The sequence below is a fragment of the Plecotus auritus genome (genome assembly GCF_963455305.1).
Source record: "Plecotus auritus genome assembly, chromosome: 2".
Lineage (NCBI taxonomy): Eukaryota > Metazoa > Chordata > Mammalia > Chiroptera > Vespertilionidae > Plecotus > Plecotus auritus.
This window is the reverse complement of record NC_137771.1, coordinates 102,486,741-102,510,315: the sequence shown is the minus strand read 5'-3', so window position 1 is coordinate 102,510,315 and position 23,575 is coordinate 102,486,741. Positions and strand designations below refer to the sequence as shown.

Below are 23,575 nucleotides of genomic sequence, written 5' to 3'. Positions count from 1 at the left end.
ACATTCTATTAGTAAAGAAAATTTCATTTTAAAGTGTATTTTTTCATATAAATGCTGTATGTTCAGGTTTATTTTTTTAATAAACTGGAATATATTAAAATATGTCTTCAAGATTTAAAGCATAACGTAGCAGCTTTAAAATTTATTTTTGATCCTGTGGTTATAGTGAACTGAAAGGAAGAGCTATAGCATCCAACAATTGGCAAAACTAAGCTCTTCTGTTTAGTTTTCATATACTTCACACTGCATGAAAGTTCCAATGATGAATAAATGTCAAACTTTTATACTTTAATAGCAGAATTTATATTTCATCCCTGGCTAACTCTGCCTGAACTCTTATTTTGTTTAAACTTGAATGTAAGCAGATGACACAAAACTGATCTATTCTGTTAGAAATCAGGATAGCAGTTACCTCTGGAGGAACAGCGACCTAAAAGGCTTCTGAGATACTGGTAATAGTTGTTTCTTTATCTAGCTGGTTATACAGGTATATTCAGTTTATAAAAATTCATCATATGTTACACTTATGATCCGTGCACAGTTATCATTAAAGAAGGATCTAACAATTAACTTTCCTATATAGCAATCCTCTGGTTTGGAAATAGAGCTGAAGAGAACAAGATACCTAAAGTAGTTGCCCAAAAACCAGAGTAAAACTGAGCTTGGAGAGAGTGACACTACTTCCTCGTTGTATACATGGACACACCAAGCCCAAGGCTGACACAGACATGTTTAGAGAGAACAAATAAGAAAATAAGAGTCATGAACTCACTGGTGGAAAAACACACTGGCAGCTGAAGAGGGAGGGTGAGAATGGAATGCTTCTGCGCAACTCTTTTCTCCTCTCAAACTCCCCTGGACATCACTCACGTCTGGTTGGAGGACTGGCAGGGAAAGGGCAACAAACAGGCAGTTCTCCTTGACTCCCGTACCAACCCTGCTCATTTAGCAAATCGCCCTATGGCCTACTTGATTTGCAGGCTGGGGACAGCGCAGTGTGCTTCTCCCCATCCTCCTAAGATCTCAGAAGGTGGGTTGGGGGCATTGTTCCACCTCTATCTTTTGTATTTGAGGTTGATGAAATCTGATATGTGAACATCCATGTAGCTAAAAGGAATAATGTCACATAACATAAATATAGTCCTGTGAATTAAAAAACCTAACTGGTTTGGCTCAGTGGATAAAGCATCGGTCTGCGGACTGAGGGGTCCTGTGTTCGATTCCTGGGCATGGCACATGCCAGGTTGTGGGCTCGATCTCCAGTGGAAGGGCATGTGGAAGGCAGCCAATCAATCATTCTCTCTCGTCATTGATTTTTCTATCTCTCTCTCCTTCTCCCTTCCTCTCTGAAGTCAACTGTGTGTTTAAAAAACTGTATGTTAAAAAAAAAAGAAAACAAAAATAGGCTCCAGACCTGTTCAGTTCAATGATGTCCCTCCTCCAAGCACTTGGAGTTCAACAAATGCTGAGGCGGGAGTTTCTTTGGTAAACTTGAACATCTATCTCCTATCATTCTTCCAAGAGAAGCAATGGAGCCCAGGACTCAGTTGCTGCTTTCCTCCACCCTACAAACTATTGGCACTGAGTGAAGAAAATGCAATCTTGGTATACATAGGTGAATCAACTTCCAAGGGACTTTTTATGTCATCTCTGAAAAAAGATGAACTTACAAACTACACAGGATAAACCAGGGGAATGTTTAAATACAAAATTGCATCATCAGTCCTTGTTTTTAATTCACAATATAAAGAACAATAATAAAGGAAAAAAACACACACATGACCTCTTTCCTGTAATCCTGTTCTATGCCCAACTCCCTCCACACACATGACTTGAATTTTTACTTCCAGGGAAAGAACAGGTAGGCAAATTAATCAACCTAAGTATACACTGCAGTCCAGCCAGGAATGAATTGTAAAGAATTGCCCTCCTATTGTAAATTGTGCTGCTATGAACATAGAGGTGTTTGACTGGTGTTTCTAGTTTCTTGGGATATATTCCTGGAAGTGGGATCAGTGGGTCAAATGGGAGCTCCAATTTTAGTTTTTTGAGGAAACTCTATACTGTTCTCCACAGTGGCTGCACCAGTCTGCATTCCCACCAGCAGTGCATTTGGGTTCCTTTTTCTCCGCATCCTCACCAGCACTTGTCGTTTGTTGATTTGTTGATGGTACCATTCTGACAGGTGGGAGATGGTACCTCATTGTCATTCTGATTTGCATCTCTCAGATGATTAGTGACTTTGAGCATGTTTTCATATGTCTCTTGGCCTTCTGTATGTCCTCTTTCAAAAAAGTATTTATCTGTTGCCCATTTTTTTTATTGTATTGCTTATCTTTCTTTTGTTAAGTTGTATGAGTTTCCTGTAAATTTTGGAGATTAAACCCTTGTCGGAGGTAACATTGGCAAATATGTTCTCCCATGCAGTGGGCTTTCTTATTGTTTTGTTGAGGGTTTCTTTTGCTGTGCAGAAGCTTTTTATTTTGATGTAGTCCCATTTGTTTAGTTTCTCATCAGTTTCCATTGCCCTAGGAGCTGTATCAGTGAAAATACTGCTTCAGTGTATGTCTGAGATTTTGCTGCCTTACAATAGCTAAGATTTGGAAACAGCCTAAGCGCCCATCAGCAGATGAGTGGATTAGAAAACTGTGGTATATCTACACAATGAAATACTATGCTGCTCTAAAAAGGAAGGAACTCCTACCATTTGCAACAGCATGGATGGACCTGGAGAGCATTATACTAAGCGAAATAAGTCAGTCAGAAAAAGATAAATATCACATGATCTCACTCTTTGTGGAATATAATGAACAACATAAGCTGATGAACAAAAACAAATTCAGAGACAGAGAAGCATCTATCAGGCCATCAAACCTCAGAGGGAAGGCAGGGAGGGTGGGGGAAGGGAGAGAGATCAACCAAAGGACTTGTATGCATGTATAGTATTACCAATGGATACAGACACTAGGGGAGGTGAGGGCAAAAACGGGGTGGGGGGGGCAATGGAGGGATAAGAACACATATGTAATACCTTAAGCAGTAAAAAAAAAAAAAAAAAAGAATGGCCCTCCGACCAAGCTGATAGTTCTGGGTAGAGTAGGCACCTGGCGGACAGCGCCCTCTGCTGCCTGCTACAAGGATTGCACAGGGCATTTAGGGGGACTGCTGTGCAATCTACTCCTATTTAGACTGGTAATTCCAGAACCAAATTTGCTGGCCACTATGCAGGATCAGTTTATACATTTCTACACTCAAAACTCACCTCTCATCTTCAGTATGGTGTGATAAGTTTAAAATAGGTTAAATTTGGGAACCTGGGAGGCAGGGGCCTGGGGGAGGAGATCTAGGGTAAGGTGAGTTTAGTTTTGCCAGTAAAACATGCACATCACGCTTTGGTCATATGCACAGAATTCCGTTTTATAACTGGGTTATAACTAGGCCATTTAAGAAGAGCAAAGGCTCCTGGGTCTAGGATTCTTCTGACTATCCCTTAAGAGGCACATTATTTAATACAATCTAAAGCTTCTCTTTTGCCCACTTCTAGTTTTACAGCTAATACTATGCTTACCAGTCATGAAAATATTGAAAAAAAAAAAAAACCAACCACACAAACCAAAAAGATTCATTCTGCTATTTCTGCATATATGTCAAACAGTGATATGGGGTGTATTACTGGGGTATGACTACAATACAGTATGATATGTTTTAACTAAGTGGTGGAAGGTGTAGAGTGAAGCAAGCAATATTCCCTCCCCCCCACCGCCACTCACACACATGGACTCCTAATACTGAAGCAGGGACAAGACACCACCACAACAATGTCTCATTTGAAGAAGGTAAGAATTTGACCCATGCAGTGGTCCCTGCAAGGATGAAATCCTTCCAGACAGGCATTGCCAGGCCCCTCGTGGACTTTCAGGGGTTGTAAGCTGTGGGAAGGTGAATATATGGGGAAAACTAATGGGAGATGAGCATTATTTTAGTGAAGTTGGTTATGCAGCCACAATGAGGTGCTGACATCTCCTGTGATTATTCTCCTCCTGGTACAAAAGAGGGGAAGGAAAACACCTTCACAAACAGAGATTTAAGCTCCACTTTTAGGCAGACAGGGAATGGGCAGAGAGCTTTTTCTGCTTCTTAATTGCCTTCAGCCCAAATCATCCTCATGCCAGAGTGGCATATATTGGGGTAGCATGTTCTGATCCCCTTCTACAGGACTGTCAACTTTCCTGGCCAACTTTCTGCTTGGCAAGCGGCACGTTATAGACATTTTTCTACTCCTATCTAGACAATTTCTGAAACTCTCCTACCTCAAGTAATGATATAATCTATTTAATGGCATCTCTGAATAGTATTATAAAGCACCAAGTACTGAGTCAGTCCAATCACTTAACTAGTTCAAGTCTTCTGGCTACTAATTTTGAACATAGGCCCGAGGAATAGTTTTTAACTATACTGTGACTCAAAGAGGGAAACCACACTTTGTAAAATAGAAATTATATACCTATGCACACATTATGTACAAATACACACACATAAATAAAGTAAACCATGTTGCGTTTGTCAGCTTCCCATTTAGTCATAAATTAATAAATTCCTTGGGAATTAGTGGGTATAGTGCTTTTTAAAAATAAAACTCTGGAGCTTATTGTCTTAATTCTTTTATCTAAAGACTAAAGTGATCTGAGGACTATAATTCAGGGCAACTTCAAATAGTAACCTGTTCTCCAGCAGAGATACTGGAGATACCTACACTATTTGGTCAACTTTAGGTTGACCTGAAACACCTAGGAAGACTTGAGCTCTTTCCATTCCAATGAATGGCTAACTAATATATAGCACTCAGTCATTCTGCAAACCACCAAAGGTACCCTGAGGATGCTGCTGTTATAAAGAACATTAATAGCCCTGCTGATGTGGCTCAGTGGTTGAGTGTCTACCCATGAACCAAGAGTTCAGGGGTTTGATTACTGGTCTGGGCACATGCCCAGATGGCGGGCTCCATTCCTATTAGGGGGCATGCAAGAGGCAGCCAATCAATGTTTCTCTCTCACTGATGTTTCTATCTGTCCTTCTCCCTTCCTTTCTCTCTAAAATCAATAAAAACATTTTTAAAGAATATTAACAAATACATACACACATACATAAATGTGTTTTCCCGTATCTATCCCACTTATATTAAATTAAGAGTAAAGTATAAACTTGAAACATCTTTGATATCTTCTCATAAGCCACCTAGAAAATGGAGCATATAATGATCTCAGAGATGATATAGGAAACACAAGGTTCTCTCAGTCAGAGGCCAGGGTTCAGGTCCTGATTTTGTTACAAGGGAATCCCAACAATTAAGTATCCTAATTCAAGTTCTTACTCCTAAGTAAAAACATATTAGTGCATATTCCTCCTGTATTTTTTTTTTTTTGTGTGTGTGTGTGTGTGTGTGTGTGTAAAAGAAAGAGTGAGAGAGAGACAAAGAGAGAGAATGCACATGCTCTTTTTAAAGACAGTTCTCTTTTTCATATTGGGATTTCTCATGGGATATAGTGTTTCTGATTTTAAAATATAATTTACTCAGCAAGATCCCTCTTCTAATCGTAGAACCAAATTAATTCATTTAATCATGCATCTATACTTTCATATTGTAATTGGGTTAACTGTATCTTTAGAAACCAAATCCTATTATTAACTGTACTTTTTTCCTACCCATTTGTGGTCAGAGGTACAAATATAAGTTTTCAGCATATAATAACAGACTTATGTTTCCGAAAAATCATCACTATATTTTCAAGGAAACTACTTTTCAAATTTATTTCTGAACTAGTAGCCCTGTACACGAATCTGTGCACCAGTAGCTTGCCAGTAGCTTGCTGCCACCCACGAGTAGCTCTCCACCCCCTGCCCCATCCTCGTGTAGCTCCTCCTGCTCCCTCTCCCAACCCCTCCCCTCATAGCTTTCTGCCCTGCCCCCTCTTGTAGCTCTCCACCACCTGCTTGTAGCTCGCTGCCCCACCCTCCTGCTGATCTGTGATCCAGTCGTTACCAGGTCAGTCATTAGGCTTCAAGGCGTAACGACCATTTGCATATTACATTTTTATTATATAGGATACTGAAAGCTACTGGATATCTAACACATTTAATCTTTCCCAAATTTAATTCAAAGCTAAATAATTTTGAAAACCACAACAATCACCAACATGGAAGCATTTTTACTTGAAAAATTTGTATAATTTGAGCATGGAAACCAATTGTTTTAAATTTAATAAAGCATTTTCCTCTCAGGCTCAAACACTAGAAGCAGCCTAGAGTAGAACGTAACATGTGAATTATAAACTTGTGAAAACAGAGACTCATAATCAAGGTATTCAGGGCTTTTCTTCTCAGCATAGTCCCTAATGATTTAGCCATTGTATTTCTAAATGTCCCAAGAGACTACTTTCTGAACTTGCTCTCTTCGTCAACCTAATACCTCAAACATGAGGACAATTTTCTCAAGTCTTAGCTTAAATTTTTCCTTGGAAATTTTACTTGCTCTGACAACCCTTCCTATGAGCCTGAATTTCATCTAATACTGACTGCCTGGGTAGTCCAAACTTCAGGACCCATTTGTAAGCTGCTGCTCAAGCCTCTTTCAGCTTCCAGCTTTCTGTCTGCACGGCCCCGTGCCAGCCCCTTCCATCCTGTGCAAGCTTCAAAATCCAGCCATGGTTTGGACAAGTGAAAGCTCACAGTCCCAACTATTCTCTGGCCCTGACAAAAGGACAGGAGGAGTCATTTCCCTCTGTAGAGTCAATCTCAGTCTAACAGCATGGACTTTGGAGACACAAGAACCCAGGTCCAATTCCCAGCTCTGCCACTTTCTCACCAGGAGACTTTGGAGGAAGGCACTTCACCTCACTGAGGCTGTCTCCTCTCCTGTAAAATGGGGATGATAATATGTCCTAGGACTGTGGCTAAGATGTACTTTGATAAGTATGCTGAGGAAAGGGTAGGGTGTGGCACATAGGAAGTTCCAATCAGTGACTGTGTTGTTCTTTGAATTACTATTCTCCCCTGTACTACACGGTGTTTGAAGGGCTGTCCAACATGCTTACTAAATGTTCTCTTTTGAGCATAAGAATTAGCTTTGCATATGCCAGAATATATAATTATCAATTTCGTGGAATCCCAGCACCAGAAGACACCTTGGAGTGGATTTAATCTGAGTCTTCATGTTACAGCCCTAAAGCTGAGCTCTGGTGAGGACCAGACTTCCGAGTGGGTCCCTGCAGGGCCACACTCCCTGGGACTTAGGTTGGAGGGCCCCAGGAGCTTTCCTGGATGCTTTGCTCTGTGAGAATGTTCAGTGCAAAACTTCAAACCCAACCTTCACACCCTCCTAGCTTGTTAGAGCCAATGTCTGCCTTGAATTCCAAATTATCCTTTAGAACAGACCATAGAGGGCAGCAGAAACCAGGGGTGGGGGGTACAGAGAAAAGTTCTGTGCAAACAAAACTCCCCAAAATGAGCAGCATTCCTCTGATGTCATTCCCACCTGCACAGCACTTCCTTCCCCATAGCAAGCAGGTGGCACTTGGTGTAGTGCAACAGCCCAGAACCTGCAGGTGGCTACTGCTGGGACCCAGCTTTTACCAAGAGCCAAAGCCTTCTGACTGCCCAGTTCCCACCTCACACCCTTTAAAGGTATGGCTGCCATTTACGCACAGTCTAGGTGGGTTCCAAGCATTTTTGAATTGCAGCTACTCCCCATCAATGTTTTTTGGGGGGAGCATTTGGAATTTCAGATCAGGATGGGATTTAGTAAGGGGCATACTTAATAATGTTTACAAAAAAATCTGTAAAAAATAGGAAGGAGGGCTTTCAGAAAATGGCAGGTATATTAAATTGAAAGTCTGATGTTTACTTGCTAACAGGAGCTGGTCATCTACACCACAAACTGTCTTTGGCCTTGGCATCAACTGAATAACATTAAAAATTTCTGTGTGGATGTGCAGCTGCACTTTCCGGGTTCCAAAATTAGTACCTGAGTCTGTGTAATTATTTCCCTTAATGTCAGTTGTGAATTTCATCCCACAGTTCTTTTTTAAGGAGCAGCTTTCAGGGCTTAAACGCTCAAAACTTAACATACACCTACCATGAGGACATTAGCTTTTGCTTAGATGTTACACAAATCAAAGTACAACTAAAATTAAGATCATATAACAGAAGATCCAGGAGGGGAAAACAAACATATTTAAAGAGAAGATGCATACTAGTACTCTAAACAAAAGAGACTATATCATGTGTAAGATATTTTTATTGAAAAATATCAAGACTGAGACATCAAATTTACAAATTAATTGAAAACATCTCAAAGGACACATGTCTGCAAGTTTTGGAAAGAAACCCATCAGTTGTTTACCTAAGCAGAAGATGCAGAAACCTAGGAATGAGTTTGTTGTTTTAGAGAAGACTTAGCACTTGAGAAATGCTTGGATAAATTCTAGACCAAGAGTATAAAATTTCAGTTACTATATACAGTTGATCAGAGATGCACACACTTAAATCATCTTAGAAAGAGGAGAAACTGGGAGAGGGGGGCGGAAAACACAACACAAAAACTCCAGAAGCAAGTATCTACAGGAATGTCTCAGCAACCACTTCCTGACTTAACTAATCTCTCTGGCTGGCCAAAAATCCTTCCCTAGACCCAGTTTAAGTCTTCACCTCAGAGGAAACCCTTTCACTCTTAATCAGGGGTCCTCAAACTACAGCCCTCGGGCCACATGCGGCCCCGCCAAGGACATTTATCCGGCCCGCAGGGTGCCGCTGCCTGTCCTGCTTATCAGCCGACTGGTCCCGGGCCCGCAGTGCGCATAGGAATTTGTACATAGTTTTTTTTTTTAAACTATAGTCTGGCCCTCCAACGGTCTGAGGGACAGTGAACTGGCCCCCTGTTTAAAAAGTTTGAGGACCCCTGCATCCTCATCAGAAACCAAGCAGAGTTTATTGCTCTTCTCTGCATAATAAGTCTATTCACATATTTTCAAATATTAAATTATGTTGGCCTAGAATCCTCCACTCTAAATATACTCACTTCTTTATCATGTCTTCCTGGACCATGTGCCTACATAATAAACTCACCACTGCTGGTCTGCACTCTGCTCCTGTCTCCACCTCCTCCCTGGGCGCAGAGCTCCACTAGGACTGGAAGCTTCTCCTGCACCAAGCAAAGGTAAAATGCTACAATCTTATCAATCACAATAAAAGCTGAATCAAGAATTCAACATGCTTAAGTGCCTCTTTTTTTTTTTTTTTTACTGAACTGTAAAATTCAAGGCACCTATTATTTTAGGCTTTCCTCCATTTTGGTTACAAAATCCATACACTATAATCAACAGTTTTTCTAATGCATTAGTAGGAAATGCAAACCTTCAAGTGTAAACATTTTTGTTGTGGGTTGTAGAAAATAGGGAAAGGAGGATGGTTAAAAAGAGGTTCCAGGTTCCATATTCTTTTTCCTTTAAAAGATGTGTTAACCCTAAGTTCACAACAGGATGACACATAGCATTTTAATTTATTGAAATTCTTCATTAGTCAAATTTTATTTCAAAACGGCAAAATAAGTTGGCCAATTTTTCAAAAAATTGTAAGTATCAAGTAACTCGCACAAGGCTTTTTAAACCTGCAGAAAGTACTTAAAACAGCAAACATGTGAGTCCAGCAACGCTGCCCTGGCCAGCAGAGTCCACGAGCTGAGGTCCCGCGTGCTCCTTTCCAGGTTAGAACGTCAACCGCACGGAAAACAAAGATTTCGACCAAATACAGTTTGCACTCGCCCAATTTTCAGCAAGACCAGGAAAACAAACTCACAAAGTCCAGCCAGGCACGGGCTTCTCTCCCACAGTGCTTCTCGGATTGCAAAACAGCTTTGGAACTCCAGTTGACCAAACACGCAGGGTTCGTGGAGACACCTGGGAGGCGATCACAAGTGTCCCCGGATTCCTGGAAAGCACGGCTTCTCCAAGCACAGCTTGCTGGAGCCGCGACTCTAACTTCACTCGGTTCCCACGCACTGTCAAATCGGAACGCGGTGGAGGTCCATTTCATACCCAAAGAAAGCATCAACCACCCTCTCTCTACAGTACGGAGCAAAAGTAAGACAACTCAATAGCAGGAGTTCTCCGTGCATACAAAAAAATGAGCACCCGGTATTTAGGATCTGCAAGGTCCCTTCTGTCCCTAAACACTTACAGCTAACAGAAAACTAGAATCAGTAGAACGCGCTTTAAGCTTTAAGAAGGGCAGTTTCTCAAGGGGGTAGGGTCTAGTAAGACAATTAAAAACCTAGATTCCTTTCCAGAGCCGAAATAAAATAAAAGATCACCATGACTGAGCCACAGGGGCACAACTGCCCCTTCCCAAAGCGCAAGCCCTCCATTTCGCTCACCCTCTCAAGAATTCCCTGTTTCTCCCCCAAAATTACCCTCAGCGCCCTCCCTCCCCCCCAAACACAAGTCAGGTTCCTCGACGCCCAGACTAACTCCGCACTGAGCTGCGCACTGGCTGTGGCGACACCGAGGAAGACGTGGGCCCATAGAGCGACCCCCACGCTCTCCCTCACCAACCTTCTCCGGGCACCGAGGTGCTACGCGCTCCCCGGCGCGCGGTGCTGCAGTCGGGGACGTGCGTGTCACATTCTATTCTCCGGCAGCTGCTCGGGCGCGCGCGCCACGCGCTCCCACACTCACGCCGACGCCTGCTGGAGCGGGGACCCGGCCCGGAGACGCCCGCCACGCGCCACGGAACTTGGGGGCTGCAGACCCCAAACGCGCAGCTCAGATTCTCCTGCTAGTGGCCGCTCCCTCCGGCGCCGAGCAGCCTCCTGGCGCTACCTCCGGAGCCCAGAGCGACCCGCGCTCGCGTCTCAGGGGGCCTGCAGGATCACCTCCCTGGGGCCAGAGCGGCTCGGCGCCGGGCGACAGCTGCGGCGAGGCGGGTGGCACGGCCTCGGGGCCCGCGCGAGGCTGCGGTCGGCTCCGCGCCTTTCGCCTCATTGTTCCCGGCTGCGTGCGGCAGCTCGGGCGGAGAAAAGGATGGCGGCCCCAACGGCGGGGCTAGGCAGAAGCTCCGGACCCCCCGCGCACAATCAGCGCCGCGCCCCGCCCCTGAGGTCAGCGCGCCGCCTCCGCCTCCGCCTACCGCGGCCCCCTCTAGCTCTGCTACCGCCTGCATCATCCTCCCCCCCGCCCCCCCCCCCCCCACGGGCCTGGACTCACCTAGCAGGCGGGCGCCAGGCGCAGGGAAGTTGCACTCTCCCCGCTATCCGCGCCCCCTGCCAGGCTGGCCTGCAGCTGGTCAGAGCTGGCGGAGTGCACGGCGGGGCACTCCCTGGCGACTCGCCGAGCTCTCCTCTGGCAGAGAGCGATGGCAGACTTGGGCTGCGGGGGGCTGCGCGGGCTGCGCGGCTGCCTAAAAAGGCATGCCTCTCCCCAGCCAGCCGCCGCCTCCGTCAGCCCTGGTTTCCCCAAAGGTTACCTGTACGGGCTCCGCCTGGCACCGCGCCTGGCATCCAGCGTGCACTCAGGTCCCAGAAGGCGGCAGGGATGCAGGAATGTGACGGACCTTGGGTGGCGTGGAGGCGAGTCCGGGCGCCTGGCCCCGCGGAAGAGAGGCTTTGTGTACCTTGCTCAACACACTCACCCGCAGCGCCCAAAGCCGGGCTACCTGCGCACGAGACAGCGTCCGGGAGCCGGCCGAGTGGGGCACAGCGGAGCACAGCATCCTCCCAGGGCCGCTGCTTCCCTTTGTTCTTGCTCCGCAGGCTTTGCACTGCTCGCTGGCCCTCTCCCTGTGAGCGTCTCCGAGGGACTTAAGAGCCTTCACCTTCCACTTGGGAAGGGCCTCCCGCTGAGTTCAGTGGAAAAAAATTCCTTAGAGGCCCCCACTTGCCCACCCCTGGCTCCAGTGGGACAGAAAAGTTCTCGGGGTGGTGGAGAACTGCTGTGGGCCAGGTAGCTGGATCTGGCGGATGCAGCCCCAAGGAGCCACAGAAGGGTGTATATCTGCTAGAGTGTGGAATGTCCATTTGTCACTGCGGCTCTCAGCTCTTGCTCTTCCCAGGCGGCCCCAGCTGGGCCTGGGACCCGAGACCCACCGCCCTTTGTTTGCTGGTAAACACGCTCCTTTTAAGTTTAATGCGATTCCCCACGTGTGCTAAGGTGGCGGTGGGACCTTGTTCCTTACCCAGTAGTCCTCTTAGGGACACAGAGAGCTATTCAGGTATGGGGGAGCGCCCAGGAGGAGCAAGGTTGAGTTAATTAGTGCCCATCTCAGAGGAACAAGAAGTTACCTTCATTCTGACCCTCCCTCACCCCTCCCCGGGGCTAACATTTTGGAGATGCAAACCCTTCACTAGATCTACTATTTTAAAATTCGTATTTAAGTTCATTAAACTAATCGAGGCTTTTTAGAAGAAAACAATTAACTGGGTACCAAATTCATTAGGTATTTGGGTGCCTAGTATGTGCTGGAAACCTGGGTTCATGTGAAAGGATTCAGAACAGACCTCTCCAAGACGGCCCACTTTGGTATGTGACTTACTTTGAGCTGAAGGCAATGCAGACCCTTTGGGATCATGAGAAAAAATTTCCTCTCCCTTAAAGAATTGAAATTAGGGGCCTTGCCCATGATAAGAGTTATCACCATAAAACCTTTTTATGGCCTATCCACAGGGGAGGGCAAACTTCTGATTTCTGAGCATCTGTTCTTCTTATCACCCTGCAGACAACCTTCCTCCTCTCTGAAGCCCCCAAGTGCTTTACTGCATCCTTGGCTCAGAATGCCTGCTGTATATACCTCATTTTCCCTTTCTGTCTGGGGTCTCTGACTCTTATATATGAGAGGTTCCCATGTTATGCATGTAATTAAATGGATTCTTTCCCTTGTTAATCTGTCTCATGTAGATTTAATTGCTAGACCAACATCAGAAGGGTTCAACTAAATCTGACCCAGTAAAATTCACTACACTCAATTAATTACATGTGGGCCAGAAACACTTCCTCAATGTTTCCCTAATTCTGTTAAACACTTCTGATACCTAGAATTCCAGAGAACTGCAGGAAGGGACAATGTGTCATACGGATTTAAAAAAATAACAGATGTATTTCAGAAATGTAAAATATGTTCAGTAGCTAAAAGTAAGTTTTTAACAAAGTGACATGATAAGAGTCCCAGGGATAGTGGAGGTGGGAAAAGGAAGTTGTCCAGGAAGAAAGAAATGTCAAAACCTGGAGATAATTTTATGAGTTTATTTGAGCCAAACTGACAATTGCCTAAAAGCAAAATCTCAAGGGATTGAGAAAATACTCAGAGAATGGCAATCGGGCACCTTATTTTATACATCAGAATCAAAGGAGAAGATGTAAGGGGTTTACAAGAAATCCATTGGTGGTAGATTAGGGAGGCGGGAGAAAGCAAAGAAGGAAATCTCTGAGATTGGGTAAAAAGTAAAATGATAGACACATACTTTTACATTGGTGAGTACAGGATAGTTAACATTTATAGCACATAGAGATGGTATGTGGGGAACAAGATAGCAGTGAGGGGTTCTGTGGTCTGTGCTCTGGTGGGAAATGGTGACCTGAGGGGTCTGGAATAAGGGGAGTTCTCTGACATTCCAAAGGTATGTTATCATAGATGCAAAAAGACAATAAACAGGTTCAGTCTACTGACAAAGATTGACCTTTGTCAAAGTAGGTATGGCTAGGACATGACTACCCACCATGACTGGCTTTTAGATAGGAAGTTTTCATTTCAGACCATCCTCTGGTTACTTTAGTCTCTGAATTTGTAAGGCTTGCCATGCAGGCCTCCCCTGAGCTTCTCAGGATTATGAGGCCCCCTTTTCATCCACAAAGTCATGCAGAAAAATTCATCCCCTTATTAGCTGAGGGGCTCTGAGCATATAATAGTACCTATAGCTACGGTTTGTCTTAAGAAGTAGAGGGCACCTGTTAAAAGCCTCTCCCCTAGTGCCTGGAATGTGATACTTAATACACTGTAGTAATTAATAAATAACAGTAGCTATTATTAAAACATTTTAATTGTGAAACAAAAATAATTTTTACATATTTCTTATAGTACATTTGTATTTTATACACTTTCTGTTCCTTTTGCATAGATGTTGCACAAGTTGATGTCTTGACAACCTTAAAGAAATTTTTTTTGTTTTGTTATATTTTATTGATTTTTTTACAGAGAGGAAGGAGGAGGGATAGATAGTCAGAAACATCGATGAGAGAGAAACATCGATCAGCTGCCTCCTGCACACCTCCTACTGGGGATGTGCCCGCAACCAAGTTACATGCCCTTGACCGGAATCGAACCTGGGACCTTTCAGTCCGCAGGCCGACGCTCTATCCACTGAGCCAAACCGGTTTTGGCAACCTTAAAGAAATTTTAATGAGAAATTAAATGAGTGGCAAAATAACAATTAACTTTATGCTTGTAAAAAAATTACCACCTGAAGGCAAGTATGCAAATTATTGCTGTAAAATTTTAAGTGAATTTAGTTTATTATTTATGATTGGGGTAGCAAATAAAGTGGGGCTGAATTAACTTAATCTATTGCTTCCTAAAGAAATCAGAGAACTGGTTGATATGCATAAAGCTATCATCTGATGATTGTTTCTGGCAAAGTGCAATGCTAAATAAAATATTTGACATCTTTAGTTGAACTGCTTGAGGCACTCCAAATAGCAGCATGTTATTTAATTTTTTTATTAGTCTATGGATTTGTGAAAACCTCATGGCACTTTCCTTAAACAAAACAAGCAGAATAAATGTATTCCCACTAATAGAAAGCATCAAAATGTGGTTGCAGTCATCCATTTGTTCATACTAACCTGAATTTCCTTTTCTGTTTTTAAAACTGGGTTCCTCCCCTGTCCTTTCTCATGTCCACCATTGAGCAATAGGCTGTCTCACAGGGAACATTTTTTCCAATTTCAGGAATTTATCGTTGGTATGCAGTCAATTCCAGAAGCTCAGTGAGTCTTCTAGCTGAGAAGTATTGGGGTAGGGAGGGAATGAGGAGAAACATTTTCTAACTGCACCATGTTGAACCTGAGGTATTTGTTTTCACTTAACTACTGTTCATAGAAAATATTTATCTCCTCTTTATTATACCTTTCAACTCTCACAATAAATCCATAGTTTATTTTACAGGTGGGAAAACCGAGACCAACAGGTATACTTAGTACCATTTTCTCTACGCATAATGTCTTCTGGTTCTGTTTACCTGAACCAGAAGACACTGTCATTCTGTAAATGAAATTAGCACCTCATGGAGGAAAATCACTTATAGATGTGTTCTTCCTAATTAATCTGTGAAACACAGTTGTATGAGGTCAGTGTAAAAAGTAAATTTTGATACACCCTTATTTGGAACCCATTATTCAATGCTAAGAGCAGGAAAAAATGTGTGTTTCCTAGTCAGCCCATAGATTTCGTTTTTAGAAATGTTAATAAGGAAACAGACTACTATAGAAAAGCAACAACCTTAGATATTTGGATGTGTGTAGAGGCCAGAATCCTAATTGAGGCCTCCCCACCTCCCTTTTTTCCTTCAATATTTTCAGATGGAGAGAAAAAAAAATCTGCTTAGCATCAGATTTAAGAAAGATGCCATTTCAGCATCAGATACGGAAGAGAGAATACTGAGAGGCGATCGGCTCTGTCTGTTATGTATGTAACCAGACAACCCAGGGGTCCAGGCTGCTTGTCACTACTTCAGTCAATTAAGCAGAGATGGGGTTGAGTTATATATGAGTGTTTATTCCAATAATGCCAGCAGTATGGGAGAGCAGCAGTCATCCACTAAAATCTGCTCTGCCTCTCCCCATAAGCCAGCTGCTTATATTGGGTAGAAGGACAAAGATTACCTGGGAAAGAAGGAATTGCAGGTATGGGAAAGTAGGCACAGGATAATCATTGCAAGTTATAAGTCTCGCGCTGGAGGGGGATCTCAGAGGGCTGGCACCCCTGGACCAGATTACTGGTAATAGGGATTGGGGGTTGTAAAAAGCAGGTGCCTTTGGGACTAGATGGTTTCAGCCACGAGGTTGTAAATCTTTCCATAATGATAGGCAGTTCTCAGGACAGGAGGATGGACTGCAGTCTGATGTTAGCTCCCATGCCCCATGGCGTACAACTCTCAGTGAGGTTAGAATGTGTTTTCTTTAATCAGAACAGAATGATCATGGTTAACAGAGCATGATTAATATTTCTTATAATTGTGGCTGTCCCCAATATTCTATTTCTTCCCCTACCATTTAGGCTTACTGAGATCCACTCTTGCCCCTGGTCCCTGGGCCCATCCAGGAGACAGGAGACAGAGCTGCCTCAGGGCAGGGGCAGGGATCCAGCCTGGCCTCTGGATCGGCAGCCAGCACCTTTCAGACATCGCAGGATAAAAACATGTCAAGGTGTGAGAGAAAATTTCCTCTCCTTAACTCTTCCTTGTAGTCCATAATCTAATGTTAAGGATAAGACTGAAGCCGTAGAGTCCTGGGATTAGTTCTGACCTTGTCACTTCAGTGAATTTACATACCAAGTAAGTTCATTTTATAGTTGCCTCCAAAAGTCTGAACTCACATCACAAGCTTACAAACAACCACAAGAGCACAGCACTTCACAGTTTATATAAAGGCTTTCCTGTCATTATCTCATTGGATTTTCCTCAACTCTGAATCATCAACTGAAGGTTTGAGGGGATTAATGCCATAGACAGGTGGCCCTGTCACTTCTTAATTGTGCGGTATTAATAATAATAACTAATGCTAATATTTTAAGGCCTATGTTCTAAATCCTTTATAAGTATTAACCCCTATAACAAGGGTTTTTTTTTTTACCCTTTTTTATTTTGAGATAATTTCAGACTTACAGAAAAATTGGATAAATAACACCTTCCCCCAGGTTCCCCAAACATTGACCCTTTACTGTGTTTGCTTTACCATTCCTTTACCTTCCATGTATAATTTTTCCTGAATTGTTGGAGAATAAATTGCATAGGTCATGCCCTTTTCTCCCTAAATATTTTATTATATTTTCCTAAGAACAGAGACATTCTCTTACATAATAAGAATACAATTATCATAATTAGGAAAATAATATTGATTATACACTTACTAGAGGCCTGATGCACGAAATCTGTGCACGGGTGGTAGGGGGTGTCCCTCAGCCCAGCCTGCACAGTCTCCAATCTGGGACCCCTTGAGGGATGCCTGACTGCCCGTTTACACCCGATCCTGGGATCGGGCCTAAACGGGTAGTCGGACATCCCTCTCACAATCCAGGACTGCTGGCTCCCAACCACTCGCCTGCCTGCCTGCCTGATTGCCCCTAACTGCTTCTGCCTGGCAGCCTGATCACCTCCTAACCACTCCCCTGCCAGACTGATAGATGCCTAACTGCTCCCCTGCCCACCTGATTGCCCCTAACTGCCCTCCCCTGTCGGCCTGGTCACCTCCAGTGGCCCTCCCCTGCAGGCATGGTTGCCCCCAACAGCCCTTGCCTGCAGGCCTGGTCTCTCCCAACTGTCCTCCCCTTCAGGCCTGGTCCGCCACAACTGCACTCCCCTGCAGGCCTGATCCCCACCAACTTCCCTCCCCTGCAGGCCTGGTTCCTCCCAACTGCCCTCCCCTGCTGGCCTTATTGCCCCCAACTGCCCTCCCTTGCAGGCCTGGTCCCCCCCCAACTGTCCTCACCTGGAGGCCTGGTCACCCCCAACTGCCCTCCCCTGCAGGCCTGATTGCCCCCAACTGCCCTCCCTTGCAGGCCTGGTCCCTCGCAACTGCCCTCCCCTCTTGGCCTGATCGCCCCCAACTGCCCTCTCCTGCAGGCCTGATTGCCCCCAACTGCCCTTCCTTGCAGGCCTGGTTCCTTCCAACTGCCCTCCCCTGAAGGCCTGGTCCCTCCCAACTTCCCTCCCTTGCAGTCCTGGTCCCCCCCAACTGCCCTCCAGTGCTGGCCTGGTCCCCCCCAACTGCCCTCCCCTGCTGGCCTGGTCACACCAACTGCCCTCTCATGCAGGCCTGGTCCCCTCCAACTGCCCCCCACTGCAGGCCTGGTTCCTCCTCAACTGCCCTCCCCTGCAGGTTTTGTCACCCCCAACTGCCCTCCTCTGCTGGCCTGGTCACCCCTAACTGCCCTCCCCTGCAGGCCTGATTGCCCCCAACTGCCCTCCCTTGCAGGCCTGGTCCCCCCCAACTGCCCTCCCCTGCAGGCCTCGTCCCTCCCAACTGCCCTCCCTTGCAAGCCTGGTCCCCCCCAACTGCCCTTCCATGCTGGCCATCTTGTGGTGGCCATCTTGTGTCCACATGGGGGCATTCATCTTTGACCACATGGGGAAAGCCATCTTGTGTGTTGGAGTGATGGTCAATTTGTGTATTACCCTTTTATTAGATAGGATTTAAAATGTGAGACTTTACTTAAATTTTGCCAGTTGTCCCTTTACAGCAAATAATCTACACTAATAAAAGAGAAACATGCAAATTAACCATCACTCTGCTACACCCACAAGCCATGCCCACCAGCCAATCAGGAGTGAATATGCAAATTAACCCTACCAAGATGGCTGCAGTCACAGAGCTGCAGCAAACAGGAGGCTTGGGTTTCCCCTGCAATGGAGGAAGCCAAGCTTCCCTGCCACCCTGGCAGGCCCTGGACTATGCTCAAGGCTACAAAGTTTCAATTATAGAAGATAACTAAATCCCAACAAAAATGGCGGCAGCCACGAGCTGGAGAGAGCAGGAGGCTTGAGTTGCCCCCGGTGATGGAGGAAGCCAAGTTCCCACGGCCCTGGCCTGCGCTCAAGGCTACAAAGTTTCAATTATAGAAGATAAATAAATCAAATTATAGAAGATAAATACCAGGGTCTCCCCTTGGGTCACCAGGGGGTGTGGCTGGCCTGCAAACCACCACAGGCTCCTTTCCCAGGCCACCCCATGCCCCAAGGGAACCCCCACCCTGATCTGGGACACCCTTCAGGGCAAACCAGCTGGCCCCCACCCAGGCACCAGGCCTCTATCTTATTTAATAAAAGAGTAATATGCAAACTGACTTTCACTCCAACACACAAGATGGCTTTCCCCATGTGGTCAAAGATGGATGCCCCCATGTGGACACAAGATGGCCACCACAAGATGGCCAGCAGAGAAGGGTAGTTGGGAAGGATCAAGCCTACAAAGGAGAGCTGTTGTGGGTGATCAGGCCAGCAGAGGAGGGCAGCTGGGAGGGACTAGGCTTGCAAGGGAGGGCATTTGGGGGCGATCAAGCTTGCAGCGGAGGGCAGTTAGGGGTGACCAGGCCTGCAGGGGAGGGCAGTTAGGGGCAATCAGGCTGGCAGGGGAGCAGTTAGGCATCAATCAGACTGGCAGGGGAGTGGTTAGGGGGTTATCAGGCTGGCAGGCAGAAGCCATTAGGGGCAATCAGGAAGACAGGCAGGTGAGCAGTTGGGAGCCAGCAGTCCTGGATTGTGAGAGGGTTGTCCAACTGCTCGTTTAGGCCCAATCCCAGTAGGCAGTCAGACATCCCTCTAGGGGTCCCAGATTGGAGAAGGTGCAGGCTGGGCTAAGGGACACCCCCCATGCAAGAATTTCGTGCACCGGGCCTGTAGTCTATATATATAAAAGCCAGAGAATGACCAGAACGACCGGTGGCTATGACATGCACTGTGGCAGCCAATTAGACCCTGATCACCACACCCCTTCCCGCAGCCGGCCCGATCCCCAATCAGCTCCCAACACCCAATCAGGGGCAGGGCCAGTTGGCCAACCACCCACAGCCCCTTCTCCCAACTGGCCTGGCCTGATGGGCCCCCATTGGGGCAGGCCGGATGGATCCCACCCATGCACGAATTCATGCACCGGGCCTCTAGTAATAAATAATAAGGCCCAGATGCAATCCTGGGTCATTTGTTGTGTTTAGTTGCCATACTTCTTTAGTCTCTAATCTGAATCGACTCCTCAGAGTTTTTTTAACCTTCACATTTATGCTGAGTTCAGACTATTTACTTTGTTAAATGCCCACAATTTGTGCTTGTTTCTCATGATTAAATTCAGATTAGATTCAGGTTATGCTTTTTTTCTATTTTCTTTTAGCCAGGAATACCACTGCATTATGTCATTTCAAACAAATGTATTATGTTAATTTTTTTCAATACTGAGGGACTTATCTTTTGTTTCTTGGTTAAGGTGGTATCTGCCAGTAGCTCCATAATGAGGTGAATATTCCTTCCTTTATAACTAAAAAGTAACTTGTGTGGAGATACTTTGAAGTCATGTAAATATTCTGCTTCTCCTCAGACTCCTGCTCACTAGTTTTAGTCTCTGTGCTTGACCCATCCTGATGACTTTCTAGTTCCTTTATTACTTCACACTGTGTGGCTGGCACTGTATCATAAGAAAGAGCCTTTTCTCTCCCCCCATTATTGATTTCATAGCAAGATTTTGATGCAAGTGTTTTTGTCACCCATTTTCTAAAGAAGAGGAAGCGGCAAGTCCCAGAGAAAGAAGGCAGTTGTCCTGTATCCCAGGACTAGTCCCTGTGAGTAACTAGGGCAAGATAATAACTCAGAATCTGATTCCTCATCTGTAAGATGAGAGTCATCCATATCCTTGTGCTGCTGAGAGGATTAAACGAGAGAGTGAATTCGAGGTCCCTCTAATCGAGCATACAGTGTGGGCCACATAATGACATTGCAGTCAGTGCAGACACATGTAGGAAAGTTGTCCCACAGGTTATAATGCAGCTGAATTCCTATCACTAAGAGATGCTGTAGCTTTCTAATGTAGCATAAGGCATTACTTCATGTCTGTGCTGATGCTGGTTAAACAAATGCACTGCACTGCTAGTCATGTGAAAGTACAGCACATAGCACTTGATAATGATGATAACGACTGTTCCTGGTGTGTGTGTTTACTATACTCTACAATTTATCATAATGTAAAGTGACTCTACTTATAAAAAAATAGTCTGCTCTACAGCAGTATGCTGACAGCAGCCTCATACATCTTTTGTTTACTGCGTGACTAGATTGTGTCATTTTCTCTTGTGCTTGATTTAATCTTGTGTTCTATTGTACAGTAAAGTGCTGTGCCGGCTTGTAGCCCAGGATCAATAGGCTGTACTGTGTGGCCTAGGTGTGTGGTAGACTGCTCCATGTAGGTCTGTGATGTTTCCACGACAACAAAATCACTTAAGGACACATTTCTCAGGTAGTTCTCCATTGTAAAGTGGCGCATGACTACTGTCACTATTCAAGAAACAATATCCATTATTAAAAGGATGGGAGTATGCCCATTTATAGATAAGAAAGTATAGTTATCGAGGGTAAGAGAGGTCCATAAGACTACTTGCTTCTGAGGAGCCTTCTGACCCTGAATTGATCCTTTCACCAACTATTTGTTGAGTGCCAGCTCTCTGTGAGGCTCAGTTCTAGGATCTAAAGGCATAGAAGTCAATGGCAGAACAGGTTCTTGTCTTACTACCTTTTATTTTTTCCAGGTGAGACTGAACAGACAAACCAACAACACAACCAGACCACAGTGACAATAAAACTGACCTGCGATCTACAGCAAACAGACCAGGAAGCCCAGTCTCTGTACTATGGGCCCCACTTCCAACTTAAGACCATGCATGGAAAGCCAAATACAGTCCCTGGCCAATCACCAACGATGCTTCATTTCTAGTTAGCACATGGCTATGGGCTGAATTCTGCCCCTAAATATTCATATTTTGAAATCATAACACTGTATGTACCTCAGAATATGACTCTTTGGAGTTAGGGCTTTTCAAGGGGTGACTCGGTTAAAATGAAGTCATTAGAGTGGCCCTAATTCAATCTGACTTTGTCCCTCTATGAAGATGAGATTAGGACCCAGAGAGACAGCAGGAATACTCTTACAGAGAAAGAGCATGAAGACACAGCCAGCAGATGGCCATCGCAAACCAAGGAGTGAGGCCTTAGGAGGCACCTGCCCTGACAACACTTCCAGGATCCAGGGCTGTGAGACAATACATTTCTACCTCCCAATCTGTGGCACTTTATTATGGCAACCCTAGTAAACAAATACAACCACCAATAGCTTCCCCAGGCCAACAGTCTAATGAGGATGCACCCAAACCTTACCTTTGTTACACCACAGAGCTTTCCCATTACTCTGCCTCTTGAGTTCTCCTTTGGGTGCTCTGTGTTTATTTCCATGCCCAGAGAGGGAAGGCCTATCAGAAAGCTGTGGGGAGGACACTTGATTCCAGGCCCATCCTTGGGAGGACTTGAATATGCACTGAAGACTAGAGAAGGCATTTCCTCTTAAAAATAGACCTATAAGAGCAAACAGCCCTTTTGTGATATTTCTTTGATTATTGTTTTGAAGACCTGTCTCAAACAACCTCCAAATGGGCAGCCACCAAACACCATCACACTGGGGATTAGGACTTCAACATATGGATTTTGAGGAAACACAAACATTCAGTTCATAACAATCACCGCCCCCCCCCCATTAGTCTACTTCTTCCCTAGGAAGCCCCATCTATGGTTTTAATGGGCAGTGATCGCGGTTCTGAGAGAAGAGGGGTAATAAATGTAACCTTTGTGGCATTTCTTTCCCCTGCTTGAATGCATTTACCAAGGGGCATAGATCTGACTTAGTAAAGCTCAACTTAAAAAAAGAAAATCTGAAAATAGTCTGGAATGAACAAGTATAGGCCTCTCAAACTCTAAAAGCAGCAACATTTCAGGCCTTCAGTACTCAATATGGTTTAGTATTGGCAGAAAAATAAAACAGTGATGCCTTCCAGCAGTAGTGTTATACATTAACTGGAGCATGGACTTAACACTGAGCTTTAATTTATTCTTTTCACCTAACTCTAGTGGGAAGAATTTCAAACTCAAGTCGTAATAGAGCTTGGCTAAAAGTATCACCTTCTATCTGGTTACCCAAGCTAGGAAGCTGTAGGTCAAACAAGATACACACATACATGTCTGATCCCTAACAACTAATTAAATTCCTTAACTCCTATATTTGCACTATCTCTTAAACATATTTTTTTCACTCTGGCAGGTGCTTCTCAGTGGTTAGAGCATTGGCCTGTTCCCCGAAGGGTCTCAAGTTCGATTAGTCAAGGGCACGTACCTGGATTGCAAGTTCAATCTGCTATCCTGGTCGGGACGCATGTGGGAGGCAATCAATCCATGTGTCTCTCTCATATAGATGTTTCTCTCTCCTTTCTATTCTCTTAAAAAAATGGAAAAAATAATCCTTGGGTGAGGATAAACAAAAAAATATATATTTCTTTCCACTTCTATCACTTTGGATCAGATTCTTATTATCACTCACCAAAACTGTTGTAGTCTGTTTTTTCTACCTCTAATTTCTACACAATTCAAGTCATCCTTCATGACTACCATATTGTGTTTCTAAAATCCATACATGCATACATAAATACAAGGTGGGACAAAAGCAGGTTTACAGTTGTAAGTATGAAAAACAGAGTTTATTCTTGTATCATTATTTATTAATTGTATTATTTTCCA

General features: G+C 44.7%; 1 protein-coding gene across 1 annotated transcript in view; it reads right to left on the bottom strand.

Moving 5' to 3' along the window:
* ST6GAL2 (ST6 beta-galactoside alpha-2,6-sialyltransferase 2) overlaps window positions 1–11,758 on the bottom strand; it is a gene marked incomplete at its 3' end in the record, with an annotated part of 89,297 nt that extends 77,539 nt beyond the window's left edge. The window contains exon 1 of the mRNA XM_080655975.1: window positions 11,680–11,758. The remainder of the gene's footprint in view (window positions 1–11,679) is intronic.
* Between the last annotated feature and the right edge of the window lie 11,817 nt (window positions 11,759–23,575).